Source organism: Chiloscyllium punctatum, chromosome 5 (genome assembly GCF_047496795.1).
Source record: "Chiloscyllium punctatum isolate Juve2018m chromosome 5, sChiPun1.3, whole genome shotgun sequence".
Classification (NCBI taxonomy): domain Eukaryota; kingdom Metazoa; phylum Chordata; class Chondrichthyes; order Orectolobiformes; family Hemiscylliidae; genus Chiloscyllium; species Chiloscyllium punctatum.
In genome coordinates this window covers 42,031,181-42,055,496 of record NC_092743.1, presented here as the reverse complement: position 1 = coordinate 42,055,496, position 24,316 = coordinate 42,031,181, and the positions used below count along the sequence as shown (strand labels likewise).

The 24,316-nt window shown below is 53.0% G+C and overlaps 15 non-coding genes across 15 annotated transcripts; 6 read left to right on the top strand and 9 right to left on the bottom strand.

The window, feature by feature from the left end:
- Window positions 1–1,610: 1,610 nt before the first annotated feature.
- trnaa-agc (transfer RNA alanine (anticodon AGC)) lies at window positions 1,611–1,683 on the top strand. The gene has a single exon. It is a non-coding gene; the product is annotated as a tRNA-Ala (tRNA).
- Window positions 1,684–1,964: 281 nt separating this feature from the next.
- trnam-cau (transfer RNA methionine (anticodon CAU)) lies at window positions 1,965–2,037 on the bottom strand. The gene has a single exon. It is a non-coding gene; the product is annotated as a tRNA-Met (tRNA).
- Window positions 2,038–5,637: 3,600 nt separating this feature from the next.
- Window positions 5,638–5,710, top strand: trnaa-agc (transfer RNA alanine (anticodon AGC)). Its single transcript has one exon. It is a non-coding gene; the product is annotated as a tRNA-Ala (tRNA).
- Window positions 5,711–5,991: 281 nt separating this feature from the next.
- On the bottom strand, window positions 5,992–6,064 carry trnam-cau (transfer RNA methionine (anticodon CAU)). Its single transcript has one exon. It is a non-coding gene; the product is annotated as a tRNA-Met (tRNA).
- Window positions 6,065–8,523: 2,459 nt separating this feature from the next.
- trnam-cau (transfer RNA methionine (anticodon CAU)) lies at window positions 8,524–8,596 on the bottom strand. Its single transcript has one exon. It is a non-coding gene; the product is annotated as a tRNA-Met (tRNA).
- A 2,459-nt stretch (window positions 8,597–11,055) lies between these two features.
- On the bottom strand, window positions 11,056–11,128 carry trnam-cau (transfer RNA methionine (anticodon CAU)). The gene has a single exon. It is a non-coding gene; the product is annotated as a tRNA-Met (tRNA).
- Window positions 11,129–13,587: 2,459 nt separating this feature from the next.
- On the bottom strand, window positions 13,588–13,660 carry trnam-cau (transfer RNA methionine (anticodon CAU)). The gene has a single exon. It is a non-coding gene; the product is annotated as a tRNA-Met (tRNA).
- A 2,105-nt stretch (window positions 13,661–15,765) lies between these two features.
- trnaa-agc (transfer RNA alanine (anticodon AGC)) lies at window positions 15,766–15,838 on the top strand. The gene has a single exon. It is a non-coding gene; the product is annotated as a tRNA-Ala (tRNA).
- Window positions 15,839–16,119: 281 nt separating this feature from the next.
- On the bottom strand, window positions 16,120–16,192 carry trnam-cau (transfer RNA methionine (anticodon CAU)). The gene has a single exon. It is a non-coding gene; the product is annotated as a tRNA-Met (tRNA).
- A 2,105-nt stretch (window positions 16,193–18,297) lies between these two features.
- trnaa-agc (transfer RNA alanine (anticodon AGC)) lies at window positions 18,298–18,370 on the top strand. The gene has a single exon. It is a non-coding gene; the product is annotated as a tRNA-Ala (tRNA).
- Window positions 18,371–18,651: 281 nt separating this feature from the next.
- trnam-cau (transfer RNA methionine (anticodon CAU)) lies at window positions 18,652–18,724 on the bottom strand. The gene has a single exon. It is a non-coding gene; the product is annotated as a tRNA-Met (tRNA).
- A 2,105-nt stretch (window positions 18,725–20,829) lies between these two features.
- Window positions 20,830–20,902, top strand: trnaa-agc (transfer RNA alanine (anticodon AGC)). Its single transcript has one exon. It is a non-coding gene; the product is annotated as a tRNA-Ala (tRNA).
- A 281-nt stretch (window positions 20,903–21,183) lies between these two features.
- trnam-cau (transfer RNA methionine (anticodon CAU)) lies at window positions 21,184–21,256 on the bottom strand. The gene has a single exon. It is a non-coding gene; the product is annotated as a tRNA-Met (tRNA).
- A 2,105-nt stretch (window positions 21,257–23,361) lies between these two features.
- Window positions 23,362–23,434, top strand: trnaa-agc (transfer RNA alanine (anticodon AGC)). The gene has a single exon. It is a non-coding gene; the product is annotated as a tRNA-Ala (tRNA).
- Window positions 23,435–23,715: 281 nt separating this feature from the next.
- Window positions 23,716–23,788, bottom strand: trnam-cau (transfer RNA methionine (anticodon CAU)). The gene has a single exon. It is a non-coding gene; the product is annotated as a tRNA-Met (tRNA).
- Between the last annotated feature and the right edge of the window lie 528 nt (window positions 23,789–24,316).

The following is a 24,316-nucleotide window of genomic DNA, read 5'->3' as shown; positions in this document are numbered from 1 at the left end:
GGAGTCATTTCCCCGCTCTGGTGTCATCGTGTCGGACCCAGGGTCCGCATCGCCCCGTTCTCCATCTGACATCAGGGCTGTCACTGGGACGCTGCTCCCAGTTCCCTGGAGCTGTGGGCCGGTGGGTACCCCTTGGTTCTCACCGGGTAGGGGGAGGCCTTCGCCCATCCCCTCAGAGGGATCGTCTTTTCCTTCTTGGGCGGTGTTGCCCTCCTTTCTCCCCACGGCGCTCTGCCTCTTCCTCCGGAGGCGACCCTTCTTGCGCCCGTCCTCACCCTCGGAGGAGCTGCCTGTATCCTCCTCTTGGAGGTGTCTCTTCCCCCTTCGCTTGGTGGCTTTGGGGCCCTCGAGAGGTTTCCTTTTCCTGTTTTTAACGATAATCCACTGCTCTGCCTCCTTTGATCCCTCCTCTTCCATTTCCTCCGTCTGTCTTGCAGGAGCTTGGGTCGGCTGCTGCATCTCCCCGCTGTCTGCTGCCTGCTCCTCTACAACTTTCCCTTCCTTCTGGGTGCCTCCAGGCACCGTTCCTTTGCTGATTCGCGGTACCTCGTTAGACTTTGTCGGTCCGCGGCTCGTGTTGCCACCTCCGGCCATCTGTGCGTAGGTGGCGGCTCCTCGTCTTGGGCAGGCCTTGTACATGTGGCCCGCCTCCCCGCACAGGTTGCAGCTCTTTTCCTCCCGACAGTCCTTTGTCAAGTGACCCTCCTGTTTGCAGTTCCTGCAGACGGTCACTTTGCAATCCACCGCCACGTGTCCCGACTTCCCGCAGGTTCGGCACACTTTGGGCTGCCCTGCATATGTCAGGTAGCCTCTGCTCCCTCCGATTGCGAAGCTCGAGGGTGGGTGGAGGATGTTCCCACTGTCATCGGCCCTCAGAGTTACCTTGACCTGCCTCTTACTGGTCCAGATCCCAAAGGGGTCGATCACATCGGTGGCTTCTCCCTCGACTTGGACGTACCTTCCCAGGAAGGTCAGGACATCAGCCGCTGGAACGTAGGGGTTGTACATATGGATTGTAACAACCCGGTTCCTCTGTGCAGGAAGCACACACAATGGCGTCGCCGACAAGATGGAGAACAGCGGCTCCCCTTCCTTCTCCTTGAAGACCTTCAGGAGCTGTTCGCACTGCTTCACGCTTCTGAAGGTCACATCGAAGTAGCCTGCCCCAGGGAAATCCTGCAGGCAGTACACGTCTGCGGCTGCAAGGCCGCAACACTCCAGCAGAACTTTCTTCACAAACACCGTCCGATCCACCGGTCCCTCTGGAGGAACACAACATCCACGCAGTCAGTCAGCACTCACTTGAACGTGTCGCAAGTCTCCAATCAGTCAGACAGCGCTCTCGAGTGCTACCTCACACTTGTTGTGACTGCTGGCGCCGATCGGTTCGTTTGGATTCTGGAATCTCAGAGCGTCTCGCTGGCGATTCTTTCGGCGGCACTGTGTTTTCCAGAAGACTTCGCGCACGTGCTGCTGCTGCTGCTCGGATGTGTCGATAGTCGCGTCGCGTTGTTCGGTTGAATACAGCGTGCAATCTCGAGAGGAAATCGCCTGCTGCTCTCAGCTCATCGTTCCGAAGCACCATGGGGGCTAAGCAAGTGCACGTTGTAGGGGAATTAGCTCAAATGGTAGAGCGCTCGCTTAGCATGCGAGAGGTAGTGGGATCGATGCCCACATTCTCCACAGTGCTTTTCCTGGGGACACGCTTGAGACGCAAGCAGTGTGACCCTCGCGTGAACCCTGCGTGTGGCTCCAGTCTTTGCTGCTGCACAGATAGCACGATGGTGAGTTCCCAAAATGCTGTGCAGAAAAAAAAGTTGAGCACGTGTCGCCCAGATGTTAAACCTTCCAGCAACGCGTTTGCTCTGGTGTGGTCAGTTCAAATCAGGCGTGAAGCCGTCCAAAGCAATTATTATTGCCCGCGGAGAGAAAGAAAACACGTCCGGTGACAAAGGCCACAGTCTTGCCTTCTCTGAGGATTGAACTCAGGACCTTCAGATTATGAGACTGACGCACTGCCTACTGCACTAAGAAGGCCAGCCGACAGCCGAGGCTCATACCGCGTGCCCAAATAGGCCGGTTTTCAAGGTGCCGCGAGCCACAGAGCAACCCTCGTCAGAAAGCTGCAGCTCCAGTGAGGCCAGGATATCGGCTTTCAATCCACAATCACGCACGTCGCCCGTTACATGCTGGGCTCTGGCCCGTGCAGAGACACGGCCCACTCGCGGTACCGCAGAGCCGTGGCGTCAGGAGCTCGGCAAAGCCCGGTATGTCTTGCGCTTGGCAGGCAACATTCGGCAAAGCCTTTCACTTCTTTGTCTCGATGGCTCCGCTACTGGAGAGCCACGTCACAGCGCACTAAGATCCTTTGCTCAGCACTCCATGCAGGCAAGAAGGGAGGTGCTTCCGTTTACCAAAGAGCCTAAGAAAATGAGGGTTTGCTTAAGGAAAAGAAGGAAGCACTTGTCAGGTATAGACAGGATAGATCGAGTGAATCCGTACAAGAGTGTAAAGACAGTAGGGAAATCAGGAGGGTAAAAAGGGGACCTGAGATAGCTTTGGCAGATAGAGTTAAGGAAAATCCAAAGGGTTTTTGCAAATACATTATAAGGACAAAAGGGTGACTAGGGAGAGAATAGGGCCCCTCGAGGATCAGCACAGCGGCCTTTGTGCCGAGCCGCAGGAGAGGCTGGGCCGATACTAAACGAGTATTTTGCATCAGTGTTTACTGTGGAAAAGGATAGAATGTAGGGAGAAGTACAGAATATAGGGAAATGGATGGTGACATCTTGAAAATTGTCCACATTGCAGAGGAGGAATGCTGGATGCCTTGAAGCGCGTACAAGTGGATCAATGCCCAGGACCTGATCAGGTCTGGGGGAAGCTAAGGAAGTGATTGCTGGGCCCCTTGCTGAGATATTTGTATGGTTGATATAAAATCATGAGGCGTATAGATCGGATAAAGAGAGAAAGTCTTTTCCCTGGGGTGCGGGAGACCAGCACTAGAGGGCAGAGGTTTAGGGTGAGAGGGAAAAGATATGAAAGAGAACTAAGGGGCACCTTTTTCACACAGAGGGTGGTACGTGTATGGAATGAGCTGCCAGAGGAAGTGGCGGAGGCGAGTGCAATTGCAATATTTAAAAGGCATCTGGGTGGCTATATGAATAGGAAGGGTTTGGAGGGATATGGCCCGCGTGCCGGCAGGTACGACTAGATTGGGATGGGATATCTGGTCGGAAAGGTCCGACCGAAGGGTCTCTTTCCGTGACGTACATCTCTATGACTCTATGACTCCTTTCAAGCAAAGTTTTCCCGCGAAGCGGCGCTCTAAACTGCTCGATGACAACTTACTATGTCAACGTCCGGACGAAGGAGTCTTCCATTCCTGTCGGAAAACTGCCTGTGGACTTCTCTTCGTTTCCTCTTCATGAAATCTGGCCTGCACGGGGTGTGCCACTTCCACAGTTGCACAAGTTGAACAGCAACGCATCCGAGCAGGTCAGCACTTAGGAAAGGCCCTACCGGTCAGACAGGGCTCGCGGGTGCTGCTTCAGACGAGTGGCGGTTGCTCTTTGCATCTCGGCCTGCTTGGCGTGTATCTGAAAGCAGCACTTTGCGGAACCTGACCGCAGGGCTGCAGCTCACGAGGATGAAGGAGAAGCCCTCTTTTTTCGTCTGGTAACAGCCCCAAGTGTTCTCTTTCTCCAAAATACACCTTCTTCTTCTTCAGAGAAGTCTGCCTGTTGGTGTGCTGTGACGTCTGCAGTTGCAAACCACGAGCAGCAGGGAGCCCTCTGGAGGAACACAACTTTTTTTTTTTATTTCAAAAATATACTTTATTCATAAATGATTTGATGGTCTGTACATTGGATCATGCCATACATATGTCAATATTTACAAACACAGATTCGACTTTATTCTTGTCCTTTACAATCCTGTGCATTTTTTCAATCTTGTATATATACATATATTTGGCTGAGGCATCAGCAGAGCCCAAAAAAAAAACGTCTGTATGGGCCCCCTGTTCTTCTTTCGGCAGGCCGATCTTACACGGTGGTCTTTCCCCACCGCGCCTTGGCGGCAGCTGCCCCAAGCTTCAGCGCGTCCCTCAACACGTAGTCTTGGACCTTGGAATGTGCCAGTCTGCAACACTCGGTCGGGGTCAACTCCTTCAGCTGGAAGATCAACAGGTTTCGGACCGCCCAGAGAGCGTCCTTCACCGAGTTGATGATCCTCCAGGCGCAGTTAATGTTCGTCTCGGTGTGAGTCCCGGGGAACAGGCCGTAGAGCACGGAGTCCCGCGTCACGGCGCTGCTCGGGACGAACCTCGACAAGCACCACTGCATTCCTCTCCAGACTTCCTCTGCATAGGCACATTCCAGAAGGAGGTGTGTGACAGTCTCGTCCCCCCCGCAGCCACTTCGAGGGCAGCGTGCGGTGCGGCAGAGAGTCCGGGCGTGCATAAAGGATCTCACAGGCAGAGCCCTTCTCACCACCAGCCAAGCCACGTCTTGGTGCTTGTTGGAAAGTTCTGGCGATGAGGCATTCTGCCAAATGGCTTTGACAGTCTGCTCAGGGAACCGCTCGACAGGATCCGCCCTCTCCTTTTCCCGAAGGGTCTCAAGGACGCTACGTGCTGACCACTTCCTGATGGACTTGTGGTCAAAGGTGTTTTTCCTCATAAATTTCTCCACGAAGGACAGGTGATACGGAACGGTCCAACTACTCGGAGCGTTCCGCGGCAGCGAGGCCAGGCCCATCCTTCGCAACACCGGGGACAGGTAGAACCTCAGTACGTAGTGACACTTGGTGTTTGCGTACCGGGGATCCACGCACAGCTTGATGCAGCCACACACAAAGGTGGCCATCAGGGTGAGGGTGGCATTGGGCGTGTTTTTTCCCCCATTGCACCGGTCTTTGTACATAGAGTCTCTTCGGACCCGGTCCATCTTTGATCTCCAAATGAATTGGAAGATGGCCCGGGTGACTGCGGCGGCACAGGTCCTGGGGATAGGCCAGACCTGTGCCACATATAGCAATACTGAGAGTACCTCACACCTGATGACCAGGTTTTTTCCCGCGATGGAGAGCGACCGTTGCCCCCATCTGCCTAGTTTCTGTCTCATCTTCCTGATCCGCTCCTCCCAGGTCTTGGCGCACGCCCCAGCCCCCCCGAACCAAATACCCAGCACCTTCAGGTGGTCAGTCCTGACGGTGAAGGGGATAGAGGATTGGTCGGCCCAGTTCCCGAAGAGCATGGCCTCGCTCTTGCCTCGGTTTACCTTGGCTCTGGAGGAACACAACATCCACGCAGTCAGTCAGCACTCACTTGAACGTGTCGCAAGTCTCCAATCAGTCAGACAGCGCTCTCGAGTGCTACCTCACACTTGTTGTGACTGCTGGCGCCGATCGGTTCGTTTGGATTCTGGAATCTCAGAGCGTCTCGCTGGCGATTCTTTCGGCGGCACTGTGTTTTCCAGAAGACTTCGCGCACGTGCTGCTGCTGCTGCTCGGATGTGTCGATAGTCGCGTCGCGTTGTTCGGTTGAATACAGCGTGCAATCTCGAGAGGAAATCGCCTGCTGCTCTCAGCTCATCGTTCCGAAGCACCATGGGGGCTAAGCAAGTGCACGTTGTAGGGGAATTAGCTCAAATGGTAGAGCGCTCGCTTAGCATGCGAGAGGTAGTGGGATCGATGCCCACATTCTCCACAGTGCTTTTCCTGGGGACACGCTTGAGACGCAAGCAGTGTGACCCTCGCGTGAACCCTGCGTGTGGCTCCAGTCTTTGCTGCTGCACAGATAGCACGATGGTGAGTTCCCAAAATGCTGTGCAGAAAAAAAAGTTGAGCACGTGTCGCCCAGATGTTAAACCTTCCAGCAACGCGTTTGCTCTGGTGTGGTCAGTTCAAATCAGGCGTGAAGCCGTCCAAAGCAATTATTATTGCCCGCGGAGAGAAAGAAAACACGTCCGGTGACAAAGGCCACAGTCTTGCCTTCTCTGAGGATTGAACTCAGGACCTTCAGATTATGAGACTGACGCGCTGCCTACTGCGCTAAGAAGGCCAGCCGACAGCCGAGGCTCATACCGCGTGCCCAAATAGGCCGGTTTTCAAGGTGCCGCGAGCCACAGAGCAACCCTCGTCAGAAAGCTGCAGCTCCAGTGAGGCCAGGATATCGGCTTTCAATCCACAATCACGCACGTCGCCCGTTACATGCTGGGCTCTGGCCCGTGCAGAGACACGGCCCACTCGCGGTACCGCAGAGCCGTGGCGTCAGGAGCTCGGCAAAGCCCGGTATGTCTTGCGCTTGGCAGGCAACATTCGGCAAAGCCTTTCACTTCTTTGTCTCGATGGCTCCGCTACTGGAGAGCCACGTCACAGCGCACTAAGATCCTTTGCTCAGCACTCCATGCAGGCAAGAAGGGAGGTGCTTCCGTTTACCAAAGAGCCTAAGAAAATGAGGGTTTGCTTAAGGAAAAGAAGGAAGCACTTGTCAGGTATAGACAGGATAGATCGAGTGAATCCGTACAAGAGTGTAAAGACAGTAGGGAAATCAGGAGGGTAAAAAGGGGACCTGAGATAGCTTTGGCAGATAGAGTTAAGGAAAATCCAAAGGGTTTTTGCAAATACATTATAAGGACAAAAGGGTGACTAGGGAGAGAATAGGGCCCCTCGAGGATCAGCACAGCGGCCTTTGTGCCGAGCCGCAGGAGAGGCTGGGCCGATACTAAACGAGTATTTTGCATCAGTGTTTACTGTGGAAAAGGATAGAATGTAGGGAGAAGTACAGAATATAGGGAAATGGATGGTGACATCTTGAAAATTGTCCACATTGCAGAGGAGGAATGCTGGATGCCTTGAAGCGCGTACAAGTGGATCAATGCCCAGGACCTGATCAGGTCTGGGGGAAGCTAAGGAAGTGATTGCTGGGCCCCTTGCTGAGATATTTGTATGGTTGATATAAAATCATGAGGCGTATAGATCGGATAAAGAGAGAAAGTCTTTTCCCTGGGGTGCGGGAGACCAGCACTAGAGGGCAGAGGTTTAGGGTGAGAGGGAAAAGATATGAAAGAGAACTAAGGGGCACCTTTTTCACACAGAGGGTGGTACGTGTATGGAATGAGCTGCCAGAGGAAGTGGCGGAGGCGAGTGCAATTGCAATATTTAAAAGGCATCTGGGTGGCTATATGAATAGGAAGGGTTTGGAGGGATATGGCCCGCGTGCCGGCAGGTACGACTAGATTGGGATGGGATATCTGGTCGGAAAGGTCCGACCGAAGGGTCTCTTTCCGTGACGTACATCTCTATGACTCTATGACTCCTTTCAAGCAAAGTTTTCCCGCGAAGCGGCGCTCTAAACTGCTCGATGACAACTTACTATGTCAACGTCCGGACGAAGGAGTCTTCCATTCCTGTCGGAAAACTGCCTGTGGACTTCTCTTCGTTTCCTCTTCATGAAATCTGGCCTGCACGGGGTGTGCCACTTCCACAGTTGCACAAGTTGAACAGCAACGCATCCGAGCAGGTCAGCACTTAGGAAAGGCCCTACCGGTCAGACAGGGCTCGCGGGTGCTGCTTCAGACGAGTGGCGGTTGCTCTTTGCATCTCGGCCTGCTTGGCGTGTATCTGAAAGCAGCACTTTGCGGAACCTGACCGCAGGGCTGCAGCTCACGAGGATGAAGGAGAAGCCCTCTTTTTTCGTCTGGTAACAGCCCCAAGTGTTCTCTTTCTCCAAAATACACCTTCTTCTTCTTCAGAGAAGTCTGCCTGTTGGTGTGCTGTGACGTCTGCAGTTGCAAACCACGAGCAGCAGGGAGCCCTCTGGAGGAACACAACATCCACGCAGTCAGTCAGCACTCACTTGAACGTGTCGCAAGTCTCCAATCAGTCAGACAGCGCTCTCGAGTGCTACCTCACACTTGTTGTGACTGCTGGCGCCGATCGGTTCGTTTGGATTCTGGAATCTCAGAGCGTCTCGCTGGCGATTCTTTCGGCGGCACTGTGTTTTCCAGAAGACTTCGCGCACGTGCTGCTGCTGCTGCTCGGATGTGTCGATGGTCGCGTCGCGTTGTTCGGTTGAATACAGCGTGCAATCTCGAGAGGAAATCGCCTGCTGCTCTCAGCTCATCGTTCCGAAGCACCATGGGGGCTAAGCAAGTGCACGTTGTAGGGGAATTAGCTCAAATGGTAGAACGCTCGCTTAGCATGCGAGAGGTAGTGGGATCGATGCCCACATTCTCCACAGTGCTTTTCCTGGGGACACGCTTGAGACGCAAGCAGTGTGACCCTCGCGTGAACCCTGCGTGTGGCTCCAGTCTTTGCTGCTGCACAGATAGCACGATGGTGAGTTCCCAAAATGCTGTGCAGAAAAAAAAGTTGAGCACGTGTCGCCCAGATGTTAAACCTTCCAGCAACGCGTTTGCTCTGGTGTGGTCAGTTCAAATCAGGCGTGAAGCCGTCCAAAGCAAATATTATTGCCCGCGGAGAGAAAGAAAACACGTCCGGTGACAAAGGCCACAGTCTTGCCTTCTCTGAGGATTGAACTCAGGACCTTCAGATTATGAGACTGACGCGCTGCCTACTGCGCTAAGAAGGCCAGCCGACAGCCGAGGCTCATACCGCGTGCCCAAATAGGCCGGTTTTCAAGGTGCCGCGAGCCACAGAGCAACCCTCGTCAGAAAGCTGCAGCTCCAGTGAGGCCAGGATATCGGCTTTCAATCCACAATCACGCACGTCGCCCGTTACATGCTGGGCTCTGGCCCGTGCAGAGACACGGCCCACTCGCGGTACCGCAGAGCCGTGGCGTCAGGAGCTCGGCAAAGCCCGGTATGTCTTGCGCTTGGCAGGCAACATTCGGCAAAGCCTTTCACTTCTTTGTCTCGATGGCTCCGCTACTGGAGAGCCACGTCACAGCGCACTAAGATCCTTTGCTCAGCACTCCATGCAGGCAAGAAGGGAGGTGCTTCCGTTTACCAAAGAGCCTAAGAAAATGAGGGTTTGCTTAAGGAAAAGAAGGAAGCACTTGTCAGGTATAGACAGGATAGATCGAGTGAATCCGTACAAGAGTGTAAAGACAGTAGGGAAATCAGGAGGGTAAAAAGGGGACCTGAGATAGCTTTGGCAGATAGAGTTAAGGAAAATCCAAAGGGTTTTTGCAAATACATTATAAGGACAAAAGGGTGACTAGGGAGAGAATAGGGCCCCTCGAGGATCAGCACAGCGGCCTTTGTGCCGAGCCGCAGGAGAGGCTGGGCCGATACTAAACGAGTATTTTGCATCAGTGTTTACTGTGGAAAAGGATAGAATGTAGGGAGAAGTATAGAATATAGGGAAATGGATGGTGACATCTTGAAAATTGTCCACATTGCAGAGGAGGAATGCTGGATGCCTTGAAGCGCGTACAAGTGGATCAATGCCCAGGACCTGATCAGGTCTGGGGGAAGCTAAGGAAGTGATTGCTGGGCCCCTTGCTGAGATATTTGTATGGTTGATATAAAATCATGAGGCGTATAGATCGGATAAAGAGAGAAAGTCTTTTCCCTGGGGTGCGGGAGACCAGCACTAGAGGGCAGAGGTTTAGGGTGAGAGGGAAAAGATATGAAAGAGAACTAAGGGGCACCTTTTTCACACAGAGGGTGGTACGTGTATGGAATGAGCTGCCAGAGGAAGTGGCGGAGGCGAGTGCAATTGCAATATTTAAAAGGCATCTGGGTGGCTATATGAATAGGAAGGGTTTGGAGGGATATGGCCCGCGTGCCGGCAGGTACGACTAGATTGGGATGGGATATCTGGTCGGAAAGGTCCGACCGAAGGGTCTCTTTCCGTGACGTACATCTCTATGACTCTATGACTCCTTTCAAGCAAAGTTTTCCCGCGAAGCGGCGCTCTAAACTGCTCGATGACAACTTACTATGTCAACGTCCGGACGAAGGAGTCTTCCATTCCTGTCGGAAAACTGCCTGTGGACTTCTCTTCGTTTCCTCTTCATGAAATCTGGCCTGCACGGGGTGTGCCACTTCCACAGTTGCACAAGTTGAACAGCAACGCATCCGAGCAGGTCAGCACTTAGGAAAGGCCCTACCGGTCAGACAGGGCTCGCGGGTGCTGCTTCAGACGAGTGGCGGTTGCTCTTTGCATCTCGGCCTGCTTGGCGTGTATCTGAAAGCAGCACTTTGCGGAACCTGACCGCAGGGCTGCAGCTCACGAGGATGAAGGAGAAGCCCTCTTTTTTCGTCTGGTAACAGCCCCAAGTGTTCTCTTTCTCCAAAATACACCTTCTTCTTCTTCAGAGAAGTCTGCCTGTTGGTGTGCTGTGACGTCTGCAGTTGCAAACCACGAGCAGCAGGGAGCCCTCTGGAGGAACACAACATCCACGCAGTCAGTCAGCACTCACTTGAACGTGTCGCAAGTCTCCAATCAGTCAGACAGCGCTCTCGAGTGCTACCTCACACTTGTTGTGACTGCTGGCGCCGATCGGTTCGTTTGGATTCTGGAATCTCAGAGCGTCTCGCTGGCGATTCTTTCGGCGGCACTGTGTTTTCCAGAAGACTTCGCGCACGTGCTGCTGCTGCTGCTCGGATGTGTCGATGGTCGCGTCGCGTTGTTCGGTTGAATACAGCGTGCAATCTCGAGAGGAAATCGCCTGCTGCTCTCAGCTCATCGTTCCGAAGCACCATGGGGGCTAAGCAAGTGCACGTTGTAGGGGAATTAGCTCAAATGGTAGAACGCTCGCTTAGCATGCGAGAGGTAGTGGGATCGATGCCCACATTCTCCACAGTGCTTTTCCTGGGGACACGCTTGAGACGCAAGCAGTGTGACCCTCGCGTGAACCCTGCGTGTGGCTCCAGTCTTTGCTGCTGCACAGATAGCACGATGGTGAGTTCCCAAAATGCTGTGCAGAAAAAAAAGTTGAGCACGTGTCGCCCAGATGTTAAACCTTCCAGCAACGCGTTTGCTCTGGTGTGGTCAGTTCAAATCAGGCGTGAAGCCGTCCAAAGCAAATATTATTGCCCGCGGAGAGAAAGAAAACACGTCCGGTGACAAAGGCCACAGTCTTGCCTTCTCTGAGGATTGAACTCAGGACCTTCAGATTATGAGACTGACGCGCTGCCTACTGCGCTAAGAAGGCCAGCCGACAGCCGAGGCTCATACCGCGTGCCCAAATAGGCCGGTTTTCAAGGTGCCGCGAGCCACAGAGCAACCCTCGTCAGAAAGCTGCAGCTCCAGTGAGGCCAGGATATCGGCTTTCAATCCACAATCACGCACGTCGCCCGTTACATGCTGGGCTCTGGCCCGTGCAGAGACACGGCCCACTCGCGGTACCGCAGAGCCGTGGCGTCAGGAGCTCGGCAAAGCCCGGTATGTCTTGCGCTTGGCAGGCAACATTCGGCAAAGCCTTTCACTTCTTTGTCTCGATGGCTCCGCTACTGGAGAGCCACGTCACAGCGCACTAAGATCCTTTGCTCAGCACTCCATGCAGGCAAGAAGGGAGGTGCTTCCGTTTACCAAAGAGCCTAAGAAAATGAGGGTTTGCTTAAGGAAAAGAAGGAAGCACTTGTCAGGTATAGACAGGATAGATCGAGTGAATCCGTACAAGAGTGTAAAGACAGTAGGGAAATCAGGAGGGTAAAAAGGGGACCTGAGATAGCTTTGGCAGATAGAGTTAAGGAAAATCCAAAGGGTTTTTGCAAATACATTATAAGGACAAAAGGGTGACTAGGGAGAGAATAGGGCCCCTCGAGGATCAGCACAGCGGCCTTTGTGCCGAGCCGCAGGAGAGGCTGGGCCGATACTAAACGAGTATTTTGCATCAGTGTTTACTGTGGAAAAGGATAGAATGTAGGGAGAAGTATAGAATATAGGGAAATGGATGGTGACATCTTGAAAATTGTCCACATTGCAGAGGAGGAATGCTGGATGCCTTGAAGCGCGTACAAGTGGATCAATGCCCAGGACCTGATCAGGTCTGGGGGAAGCTAAGGAAGTGATTGCTGGGCCCCTTGCTGAGATATTTGTATGGTTGATATAAAATCATGAGGCGTATAGATCGGATAAAGAGAGAAAGTCTTTTCCCTGGGGTGCGGGAGACCAGCACTAGAGGGCAGAGGTTTAGGGTGAGAGGGAAAAGATATGAAAGAGAACTAAGGGGCACCTTTTTCACACAGAGGGTGGTACGTGTATGGAATGAGCTGCCAGAGGAAGTGGCGGAGGCGAGTGCAATTGCAATATTTAAAAGGCATCTGGGTGGCTATATGAATAGGAAGGGTTTGGAGGGATATGGCCCGCGTGCCGGCAGGTACGACTAGATTGGGATGGGATATCTGGTCGGAAAGGTCCGACCGAAGGGTCTCTTTCCGTGACGTACATCTCTATGACTCTATGACTCCTTTCAAGCAAAGTTTTCCCGCGAAGCGGCGCTCTAAACTGCTCGATGACAACTTACTATGTCAACGTCCGGACGAAGGAGTCTTCCATTCCTGTCGGAAAACTGCCTGTGGACTTCTCTTCGTTTCCTCTTCATGAAATCTGGCCTGCACGGGGTGTGCCACTTCCACAGTTGCACAAGTTGAACAGCAACGCATCCGAGCAGGTCAGCACTTAGGAAAGGCCCTACCGGTCAGACAGGGCTCGCGGGTGCTGCTTCAGACGAGTGGCGGTTGCTCTTTGCATCTCGGCCTGCTTGGCGTGTATCTGAAAGCAGCACTTTGCGGAACCTGACCGCAGGGCTGCAGCTCACGAGGATGAAGGAGAAGCCCTCTTTTTTCGTCTGGTAACAGCCCCAAGTGTTCTCTTTCTCCAAAATACACCTTCTTCTTCTTCAGAGAAGTCTGCCTGTTGGTGTGCTGTGACGTCTGCAGTTGCAAACCACGAGCAGCAGGGAGCCCTCTGGAGGAACACAACATCCACGCAGTCAGTCAGCACTCACTTGAACGTGTCGCAAGTCTCCAATCAGTCAGACAGCGCTCTCGAGTGCTACCTCACACTTGTTGTGACTGCTGGCGCCGATCGGTTCGTTTGGATTCTGGAATCTCAGAGCGTCTCGCTGGCGATTCTTTCGGCGGCACTGTGTTTTCCAGAAGACTTCGCGCACGTGCTGCTGCTGCTGCTCGGATGTGTCGATGGTCGCGTCGCGTTGTTCGGTTGAATACAGCGTGCAATCTCGAGAGGAAATCGCCTGCTGCTCTCAGCTCATCGTTCCGAAGCACCATGGGGGCTAAGCAAGTGCACGTTGTAGGGGAATTAACTCAAATGGTAGAGCGCTCGCTTAGCATGCGAGAGGTAGTGGGATCGATGCCCACATTCTCCACAGTGCTTTTCCTGGGGACACGCTTGAGACGCAAGCAGTGTGACCCTCGCGTGAACCCTGCGTGTGGCTCCAGTCTTTGCTGCTGCACAGATAGCACGATGGTGAGTTCCCAAAATGCTGTGCAGAAAAAAAAGTTGAGCACGTGTCGCCCAGATGTTAAACCTTCCAGCAACGCGTTTGCTCTGGTGTGGTCAGTTCAAATCAGGCGTGAAGCCGTCCAAAGCAATTATTATTGCCCGCGGAGAGAAAGAAAACACGTCCGGTGACAAAGGCCACAGTCTTGCCTTCTCTGAGGATTGAACTCAGGACCTTCAGATTATGAGACTGACGCGCTGCCTACTGCGCTAAGAAGGCCAGCCGACAGCCGAGGCTCATACCGCGTGCCCAAATAGGCCGGTTTTCAAGGTGCCGCGAGCCACAGAGCAACCCTCGTCAGAAAGCTGCAGCTCCAGTGAGGCCAGGATATCGGCTTTCAATCCACAATCACGCACGTCGCCCGTTACATGCTGGGCTCTGGCCCGTGCAGAGACACGGCCCACTCGCGGTACCGCAGAGCCGTGGCGTCAGGAGCTCGGCAAAGCCCGGTATGTCTTGCGCTTGGCAGGCAACATTCGGCAAAGCCTTTCACTTCTTTGTCTCGATGGCTCCGCTACTGGAGAGCCACGTCACAGCGCACTAAGATCCTTTGCTCAGCACTCCATGCAGGCAAGAAGGGAGGTGCTTCCGTTTACCAAAGAGCCTAAGAAAATGAGGGTTTGCTGAAGGAAAAGAAGGAAGCACTTGTCAGGTATAGACAGGATAGATCGAGTGAATCCGTACAAGAGTGTAAAGACAGTAGGGAAATCAGGAGGGTAAAAAGGGGACCTGAGATAGCTTTGGCAGATAGAGTTAAGGAAAATCCAAAGGGTTTTTGCAAATACATTATAAGGACAAAAGGGTGACTAGGGAGAGAATAGGGCCCCTCGAGGATCAGCACAGCGGCCTTTGTGCCGAGCCGCAGGAGAGGCTGGGCCGATACTAAACGAGTATTTTGCATCAGTGTTTACTGTGGAAAAGGATAGAATGTAGGGAGAAGTACAGAATATAGGGAAATGGATGGTGACATCTTGAAAATTGTCCACATTGCAGAGGAGGAATGCTGGATGCCTTGAAGCGCGTACAAGTGGATCAATGCCCAGGACCTGATCAGGTCTGGGGGAAGCTAAGGAAGTGATTGCTGGGCCCCTTGCTGAGATATTTGTATGGTTGATATAAAATCATGAGGCGTATAGATCGGATAAAGAGAGAAAGTCTTTTCCCTGGGGTGCGGGAGACCAGCACTAGAGGGCAGAGGTTTAGGGTGAGAGGGAAAAGATATGAAAGAGAACTAAGGGGCACCTTTTTCACACAGAGGGTGGTACGTGTATGGAATGAGCTGCCAGAGGAAGTGGCGGAGGCGAGTGCAATTGCAATATTTAAAAGGCATCTGGGTGGCTATATGAATAGGAAGGGTTTGGAGGGATATGGCCCGCGTGCCGGCAGGTACGACTAGATTGGGATGGGATATCTGGTCGGAAAGGTCCGACCGAAGGGTCTCTTTCCGTGACGTACATCTCTATGACTCTATGACTCCTTTCAAGCAAAGTTTTCCCGCGAAGCGGCGCTCTAAACTGCTCGATGACAACTTACTATGTCAACGTCCGGACGAAGGAGTCTTCCATTCCTGTCGGAAAACTGCCTGTGGACTTCTCTTCGTTTCCTCTTCATGAAATCTGGCCTGCACGGGGTGTGCCACTTCCACAGTTGCACAAGTTGAACAGCAACGCATCCGAGCAGGTCAGCACTTAGGAAAGGCCCTACCGGTCAGACAGGGCTCGCGGGTGCTGCTTCAGACGAGTGGCGGTTGCTCTTTGCATCTCGGCCTGCTTGGCGTGTATCTGAAAGCAGCACTTTGCGGAACCTGACCGCAGGGCTGCAGCTCACGAGGATGAAGGAGAAGCCCTCTTTTTTCGTCTGGTAACAGCCCCAAGTGTTCTCTTTCTCCAAAATACACCTTCTTCTTCTTCAGAGAAGTCTGCCTGTTGGTGTGCTGTGACGTCTGCAGTTGCAAACCACGAGCAGCAGGGAGCCCTCTGGAGGAACACAACATCCACGCAGTCAGTCAGCACTCACTTGAACGTGTCGCAAGTCTCCAATCAGTCAGACAGCGCTCTCGAGTGCTACCTCACACTTGTTGTGACTGCTGGCGCCGATCGGTTCGTTTGGATTCTGGAATCTCAGAGCGTCTCGCTGGCGATTCTTTCGGCGGCACTGTGTTTTCCAGAAGACTTCGCGCACGTGCTGCTGCTGCTGCTCGGATGTGTCGATAGTCGCGTCGCGTTGTTCGGTTGAATACAGCGTGCAATCTCGAGAGGAAATCGCCTGCTGCTCTCAGCTCATCGTTCCGAAGCACCATGGGGGCTAAGCAAGTGCACGTTGTAGGGGAATTAGCTCAAATGGTAGAGCGCTCGCTTAGCATGCGAGAGGTAGTGGGATCGATGCCCACATTCTCCACAGTGCTTTTCCTGGGGACACGCTTGAGACGCAAGCAGTGTGACCCTCGCGTGAACCCTGCGTGTGGCTCCAGTCTTTGCTGCTGCACAGATAGCACGATGGTGAGTTCCCAAAATGCTGTGCAGAAAAAAAAGTTGAGCACGTGTCGCCCAGATGTTAAACCTTCCAGCAACGCGTTTGCTCTGGTGTGGTCAGTTCAAATCAGGCGTGAAGCCGTCCAAAGCAATTATTATTGCCCGCGGAGAGAAAGAAAACACGTCCGGTGACAAAGGCCACAGTCTTGCCTTCTCTGAGGATTGAACTCAGGACCTTCAGATTATGAGACTGACGCGCTGCCTACTGCGCTAAGAAGGCCAGCCGACAGCCGAGGCTCATACCGCGTGCCCAAATAGGCCGGTTTTCAAGGTGCCGCGAGCCACAGAGCAACCCTCGTCAGAAAGCTGCAGCTCCAGTGAGGCCAGGATATCGGCTTTCAATCCACAATCACGCACGTCGCCCGTTACATGCTGGGCTCTGGCCCGTGCAGAGACACGGCCCACTCGCGGTACCGCAGAGCCGTGGCGTCAGGAGCTCGGCAAAGCCCGGTATGTCTTGCGCTTGGCAGGCAACATTCGGCAAAGCCTTTCACTTCTTTGTCTCGATGGCTCCGCTACTGGAGAGTCACGTCACAGCGCACTAAGATCCTTTGCTCAGCACTCCATGCAGGCAAGAAGGGAGGTGCTTCCGTTTACCAAAGAGCCTAAGAAAATGAGGGTTTGCTTAAGGAAAAGAAGGAAGCACTTGTCAGGTATAGACAGGATAGATCGAGTGAATCCGTACAAGAGTGTAAAGACAGTAGGGAAATCAGGAGGGTAAAAAGGGGACCTGAGATAGCTTTGGCAGATAGAGTTAAGGAAAATCCAAAGGGTTTTTGCAAATACATTATAAGGACAAAAGGGTGACTAGGGAGAGAATAGGGCCCCTCGAGGATCAGCACAGCGGCCTTTGTGCCGAGCCGCAGGAGAGGCTGGGCCGATACTAAACGAGTATTTTGCATCAGTGTTTACTGTGGAAAAGGATAGAATGTAGGGAGAAGTACAGAATATAGGGAAATGGATGGTGACATCTTGAAAATTGTCCACATTGCAGAGGAGGAATGCTGGATGCCTTGAAGCGCGTACAAGTGGATCAATGCCCAGGACCTGATCAGGTCTGGGGGAAGCTAAGGAAGTGATTGCTGGGCCCCTTGCTGAGATATTTGTATGGTTGATATAAAATCATGAGGCGTATAGATCGGATAAAGAGAGAAAGTCTTTTCCCTGGGGTGCGGGAGACCAGCACTAGAGGGCAGAGGTTTAGGGTGAGAGGGAAAAGATATGAAAGAGAACTAAGGGGCACCTTTTTCACACAGAGGGTGGTACGTGTATGGAATGAGCTGCCAGAGGAAGTGGCGGAGGCGAGTGCAATTGCAATATTTAAAAGGCATCTGGGTGGCTATATGAATAGGAAGGGTTTGGAGGGATATGGCCCGCGTGCCGGCAGGTACGACTAGATTGGGATGGGATATCTGGTCGGAAAGGTCCGACCGAAGGGTCTCTTTCCGTGACGTACATCTCTATGACTCTATGACTCCTTTCAAGCAAAGTTTTCCCGCGAAGCGGCGCTCTAAACTGCTCGATGACAACTTACTATGTCAACGTCCGGACGAAGGAGTCTTCCATTCCTGTCGGAAAACTGCCTGTGGACTTCTCTTCGTTTCCTCTTCATGAAATCTGGCCTGCACGGGGTGTGCCACTTCCACAGTTGCACAAGTTGAACAGCAACGCATCCGAGCAGGTCAGCACTTAGGAAAGGCCCTACCGGTCAGACAGGGCTCGCGGGTGCTGCTTCAGACGAGTGGCGGTTGCTCTTTGCATCTCGGCCTGCTTGGCGTGTATCTGAAAGCAGCACTTTGCGGAACCTGACCGCAGGGCTGCAGCTCACGAGGATGAAGGAGAAGCCCTCTTTTTTCGTCTGGTAACAGCCCCAAGTGTTCTCTTTCTCCAAAATACACCTTCTTCTTCTTCAGAGAAGTCTGCCTGTTGGTGTGCTGTGACGTCTGCAGTTGCAAACCACGAGCAGCAGGGAGCCCTCTGGAGGAACACAACATCCACGCAGTCAGTCAGCACTCACTTGAACGTGTCGCAAGTCTCCAATCAGTCAGACAGCGCTCTCGAGTGCTACCTCACACTTGTTGTGACTGCTGGCGCCGATCGGTTCGTTTGGATTCTGGAATCTCAGAGCGTCTCGCTGGCGATTCTTTCGGCGGCACTGTGTTTTCCAGAAGACTTCGCGCACGTGCTGCTGCTGCTGCTCGGATGTGTCGATGGTCGCGTCGCGTTGTTCGGTTGAATACAGCGTGCAATCTCGAGAGGAAATCGCCTGCTGCTCTCAGCTCATCGTTCCGAAGCACCATGGGGGCTAAGCAAGTGCACGTTGTAGGGGAATTAGCTCAAATGGTAGAGCGCTCGCTTAGCATGCGAGAGGTAGTGGGATCGATGCCCACATTCTCCACAGTGCTTTTCCTGGGGACACGCTTGAGACGCAAGCAGTGTGACCCTCGCGTGAACCCTGCGTGTGGCTCCAGTCTTTGCTGCTGCACAGATAGCACGATGGTGAGTTCCCAAAATGCTGTGCAGAAAAAAAAGTTGAGCACGTGTCGCCCAGATGTTAAACCTTCCAGCAACGCGTTTGCTCTGGTGTGGTCAGTTCAAATCAGGCGTGAAGCCGTCCAAAGCAATTATTATTGCCCGCGGAGAGAAAGAAAACACGTCCGGTGACAAAGGCCACAGTCTTGCCTTCTCTGAGGATTGAACTCAGGACCTTCAGATTATGAGACTGACGCGCTGCCTACTGCGCTAAGAAGGCCAGCCGACAGCCGAGGCTCATACCGCGTGCCCAAATAGGCCGGTTTTCAAGGTGCCGCGAGCCACAGAGCAACCCTCGTCAGAAAGCTGCAGCTCCAGTGAGGCCAGGATATCGGCTTTCAATCCACAATCACGCACGTCGCCCGTTACATGCTGGGCTCTGGCCCGTGCAGAGACACGGCCCACTCGCGGTACCGCAGAGCCGTGGCGTCAGGAGCTCGGCAAAGCCCGGTATGTCTTGCGCTTGGCAGGCAACATTCGGCAAAGCCTTTCACTTCTTTGTCTCGATGGCTCCGCTACTGGAGAGCCACGTCACAGCGCACTAAGATCCTTTGCTCAGCACTCCATGCAGGCAAGAAGGGAGGTGCTTCCGTTTACCAAAGAGCCTAAGAAAATGAGGGTTTGCTTAAGGAAAAGAAGGAAGCACTTGTCAGGTATAGACAGGATAGATCGAGTGAATCCGTACAAGAGTGTAAAGACAGTAGGGAAATCAGGAGGGTAAAAAGGGGACCTGAGATAGCTTTGGCAGATAGAGTTAAGGAAAATCCAAAGGGTTTTTGCAAATACATTATAAGGACAAAAGGGTGACTAGGGAGAGAATAGGGCCCCTCGAGGATCAGCACAGCGGCCTTTGTGCCGAGCCGCAGGAGAGGCTGGGCCGATACTAAACGAGTATTTTGCATCAGTGTTTACTGTGGAAAAGGATAGAATGTAGGGAGAAGTATAGAATATAGGGAAATGGATGGTGACATCTTGAAAATTGTCCACATTGCAGAGGAGGAATGCTGGATGCCTTGAAGCGCGTACAAGTGGATCAATGCCCAGGACCTGATCAGGTCTGGGGGAAGCTAAGGAAGTGATTGCTGGGCCCCTTGCTGAGATATTTGTATGGTTGATATAAAATCATGAGGCGTATAGATCGGATAAAGAGAGAAAGTCTTTTCCCTGGGGTGCGGGAGACCAGCACTAGAGGGCAGAGGTTTAGGGTGAGAGGGAAAAGATATGAAAGAGAACTAAGGGGCACCTTTTTCACACAGAGGGTGGTACGTGTATGGAATGAGCTGCCAGAGGAAGTGGCGGAGGCGAGTGCAATTGCAATATTTAAAAGGCATCTGGGTGGCTATATGAATAGGAAGGGTTTGGAGGGATATGGCCCGCGTGCCGGCAGGTACGACTAGATTGGGATGGGATATCTGGTCGGAAAGGTCCGACCGAAGGGTCTCTTTCCGTGACGTACATCTCTATGACTCTATGACTCCTTTCAAGCAAAGTTTTCCCGCGAAGCGGCGCTCTAAACTGCTCGATGACAACTTACTATGTCAACGTCCGGACGAAGGAGTCTTCCATTCCTGTCGGAAAACTGCCTGTGGACTTCTCTTCGTTTCCTCTTCATGAAATCTGGCCTGCACGGGGTGTGCCACTTCCACAGTTGCACAAGTTGAACAGCAACGCATCCGAGCAGGTCAGCACTTAGGAAAGGCCCTACCGGTCAGACAGGGCTCGCGGGTGCTGCTTCAGACGAGTGGCGGTTGCTCTTTGCATCTCGGCCTGCTTGGCGTGTATCTGAAAGCAGCACTTTGCGGAACCTGACCGCAGGGCTGCAGCTCACGAGGATGAAGGAGAAGCCCTCTTTTTTCGTCTGGTAACAGCCCCAAGTGTTCTCTTTCTCCAAAATACACCTTCTTCTTCTTCAGAGAAGTCTGCCTGTTGGTGTGCTGTGACGTCTGCAGTTGCAAACCACGAGCAGCAGGGAGCCCTCTGGAGGAACACAACATCCACGCAGTCAGTCAGCACTCACTTGAACGTGTCGCAAGTCTCCAATCAGTCAGACAGCGCTCTCGAGTGCTACCTCACACTTGTTGTGACTGCTGGCGCCGATCGGTTCGTTTGGATTCTGGAATCTCAGAGCGTCTCGCTGGCGATTCTTTCGGCGGCACTGTGTTTTCCAGAAGACTTCGCGCACGTGCTGCTGCTGCTGCTCGGATGTGTCGATAGTCGCGTCGCGTTGTTCGGTTGAATACAGCGTGCAATCTCGAGAGGAAATCGCCTGCTGCTCTCAGCTCATCGTTCCGAAGCACCATGGGGGCTAAGCAAGTGCACGTTGTAGGGGAATTAGCTCAAATGGTAGAGCGCTCGCTTAGCATGCGAGAGGTAGTGGGATCGATGCCCACATTCTCCACAGTGCTTTTCCTGGGGACACGCTTGAGACGCAAGCAGTGTGACCCTCGCGTGAACCCTGCGTGTGGCTCCAGTCTTTGCTGCTGCACAGATAGCACGATGGTGAGTTCCCAAAATGCTGTGCAGAAAAAAAAGTTGAGCACGTGTCGCCCAGATGTTAAACCTTCCAGCAACGCGTTTGCTCTGGTGTGGTCAGTTCAAATCAGGCGTGAAGCCGTCCAAAGCAAATATTATTGCCCGCGGAGAGAAAGAAAACACGTCCGGTGACAAAGGCCACAGTCTTGCCTTCTCTGAGGATTGAACTCAGGACCTTCAGATTATGAGACTGACGCGCTGCCTACTGCGCTAAGAAGGCCAGCCGACAGCCGAGGCTCATACCGCGTGCCCAAATAGGCCGGTTTTCAAGGTGCCGCGAGCCACAGAGCAACCCTCGTCAGAAAGCTGCAGCTCCAGTGAGGCCAGGATATCGGCTTTCAATCCACAATCACGCACGTCGCCCGTTACATGCTGGGCTCTGGCCCGTGCAGAGACACGGCCCACTCGCGGTACCGCAGAGCCGTGGCGTCAGGAGCTCGGCAAAGCCCGGTATGTCTTGCGCTTGGCAGGCAACATTCGGCAAAGCCTTTCACTTCTTTGTCTCGATGGCTCCGCTACTGGAGAGCCACGTCACAGCGCACTAAGATCCTTTGCTCAGCACTCCATGCAGGCAAGAAGGGAGGTGCTTCCGTTTACCAAAGAGCCTAAGAAAATGAGGGTTTGCTTAAGGAAAAGAAGGAAGCACTTGTCAGGTATAGACAGGATAGATCGAGTGAATCCGTACAAGAGTGTAAAGACAGTAGGGAAATCAGGAGGGTAAAAAGGGGACCTGAGATAGCTTTGGCAGATAGAGTTAAGGAAAATCCAAAGGGTTTTTGCAAATACATTATAAGGACAAAAGGGTGACTAGGGAGAGAATAGGGCCCCTCGAGGATCAGCACAGCGGCCTTTGTGCCGAGCCGCAGGAGAGGCTGGGCCGATACTAAACGAGTATTTTGCATCAGTGTTTACTGTGGAAAAGGATAGAATGTAGGGAGAAGTACAGAATATAGGGAAATGGATGGTGACATCTTGAAAATTGTCCACATTGCAGAGGAGGAATGCTGGATGCCTTGAAGCGCGTACAAGTGGATCAATGCCCAGGACCTGATCAGGTCTGGGGGAAGCTAAGGAAGTGATTGCTGGGCCCCTTGCTGAGATATTTGTATGGTTGATATAAAATCATGAGGCGTATAGATCGGATAAAGAGAGAAAGTCTTTTCCCTGGGGTGCGGGAGACCAGCACTAGAGGGCAGAGGTTTAGGGTGAGAGGGAAAAGATATGAAAGAGAACTAAGGGGCACCTTTTTCACACAGAGGGTGGTACGTGTATGGAATGAGCTGCCAGAGGAAGTGGCGGAGGCGAGTGCAATTGCAATATTTAAAAGGCATCTGGGTGGCTATATGAATAGGAAGGGTTTGGAGGGATATGGCCCGCGTGCCGGCAGGTACGACTAGATTGGGATGGGATATCTGGTCGGAAAGGTCCGACCGAAGGGTCTCTTTCCGTGACGTACATCTCTATGACTCTATGACTCCTTTCAAGCAAAGTTTTCCCGCGAAGCGGCGCTCTAAACTGCTCGATGACAACTTACTATGTCAACGTCCGGACGAAGGAGTCTTCCATTCCTGTCGGAAAACTGCCTGTGGACTTCTCTTCGTTTCCTCTTCATGAAATCTGGCCTGCACGGGGTGTGCCACTTCCACAGTTGCACAAGTTGAACAGCAACGCATCCGAGCAGGTCAGCACTTAGGAAAGGCCCTACCGGTCAGACAGGGCTCGCGGGTGCTGCTTCAGACGAGTGGCGGTTGCTCTTTGCATCTCGGCCTGCTTGGCGTGTATCTGAAAGCAGCACTTTGCGGAACCTGACCGCAGGGCTGCAGCTCACGAGGATGAAGGAGAAGCCCTCTTTTTTCGTCTGGTAACAGCCCCAAGTGTTCTCTTTCTCCAAAATACACCTTCTTCTTCTTCAGAGAAGTCTGCCTGTTGGTGTGCTGTGACGTCTGCAGTTGCAAACCACGAGCAGCAGGGAGCCCTCTGGAGGAACACAACATCCACGCAGTCAGTCAGCACTCACTTGAACGTGTCGCAAGTCTCCAATCAGTCAGACAGCGCTCTCGAGTGCTACCTCACACTTGTTGTGACTGCTGGCGCCGATCGGTTCGTTTGGATTCTGGAATCTCAGAGCGTCTCGCTGGCGATTCTTTCGGCGGCACTGTGTTTTCCAGAAGACTTCGCGCACGTGCTGCTGCTGCTGCTCGGATGTGTCGATAGTCGCGTCGCGTTGTTCGGTTGAATACAGCGTGCAATCTCGAGAGGAAATCGCCTGCTGCTCTCAGCTCATCGTTCCGAAGCACCATGGGGGCTAAGCAAGTGCACGTTGTAGGGGAATTAGCTCAAATGGTAGAGCGCTCGCTTAGCATGCGAGAGGTAGTGGGATCGATGCCCACATTCTCCACAGTGCTTTTCCTGGGGACACGCTTGAGACGCAAGCAGTGTGACCCTCGCGTGAACCCTGCGTGTGGCTCCAGTCTTTGCTGCTGCACAGATAGCACGATGGTGAGTTCCCAAAATGCTGTGCAGAAAAAAAAGTTGAGCACGTGTCGCCCAGATGTTAAACCTTCCAGCAACGCGTTTGCTCTGGTGTGGTCAGTTCAAATCAGGCGTGAAGCCGTCCAAAGCAAATATTATTGCCCGCGGAGAGAAAGAAAACACGTCCGGTGACAAAGGCCACAGTCTTGCCTTCTCTGAGGATTGAACTCAGGACCTTCAGATTATGAGACTGACGCGCTGCCTACTGCGCTAAGAAGGCCAGCCGACAGCCGAGGCTCATACCGCGTGCCCAAATAGGCCGGTTTTCAAGGTGCCGCGAGCCACAGAGCAACCCTCGTCAGAAAGCTGCAGCTCCAGTGAGGCCAGGATATCGGCTTTCAATCCACAATCACGCACGTCGCCCGTTACATGCTGGGCTCTGGCCCGTGCAGAGACACGGCCCACTCGCGGTACCGCAGAGCCGTGGCGTCAGGAGCTCGGCAAAGCCCGGTATGTCTTGCGCTTGGCAGGCAACATTCGGCAAAGCCTTTCACTTCTTTGTCTCGATGGCTCCGCTACTGGAGAGCCACGTCACAGCGCACTAAGATCCTTTGCTCAGCACTCCATGCAGGCAAGAAGGGAGGTGCTTCCGTTTACCAAAGAGCCTAAGAAAATGAGGGTTTGCTTAAGGAAAAGAAGGAAGCACTTGTCAGGTATAGACAGGATAGATCGAGTGAATCCGTACAAGAGTGTAAAGACAGTAGGGAAATCAGGAGGGTAAAAAGGGGACCTGAGATAGCTTTGGCAG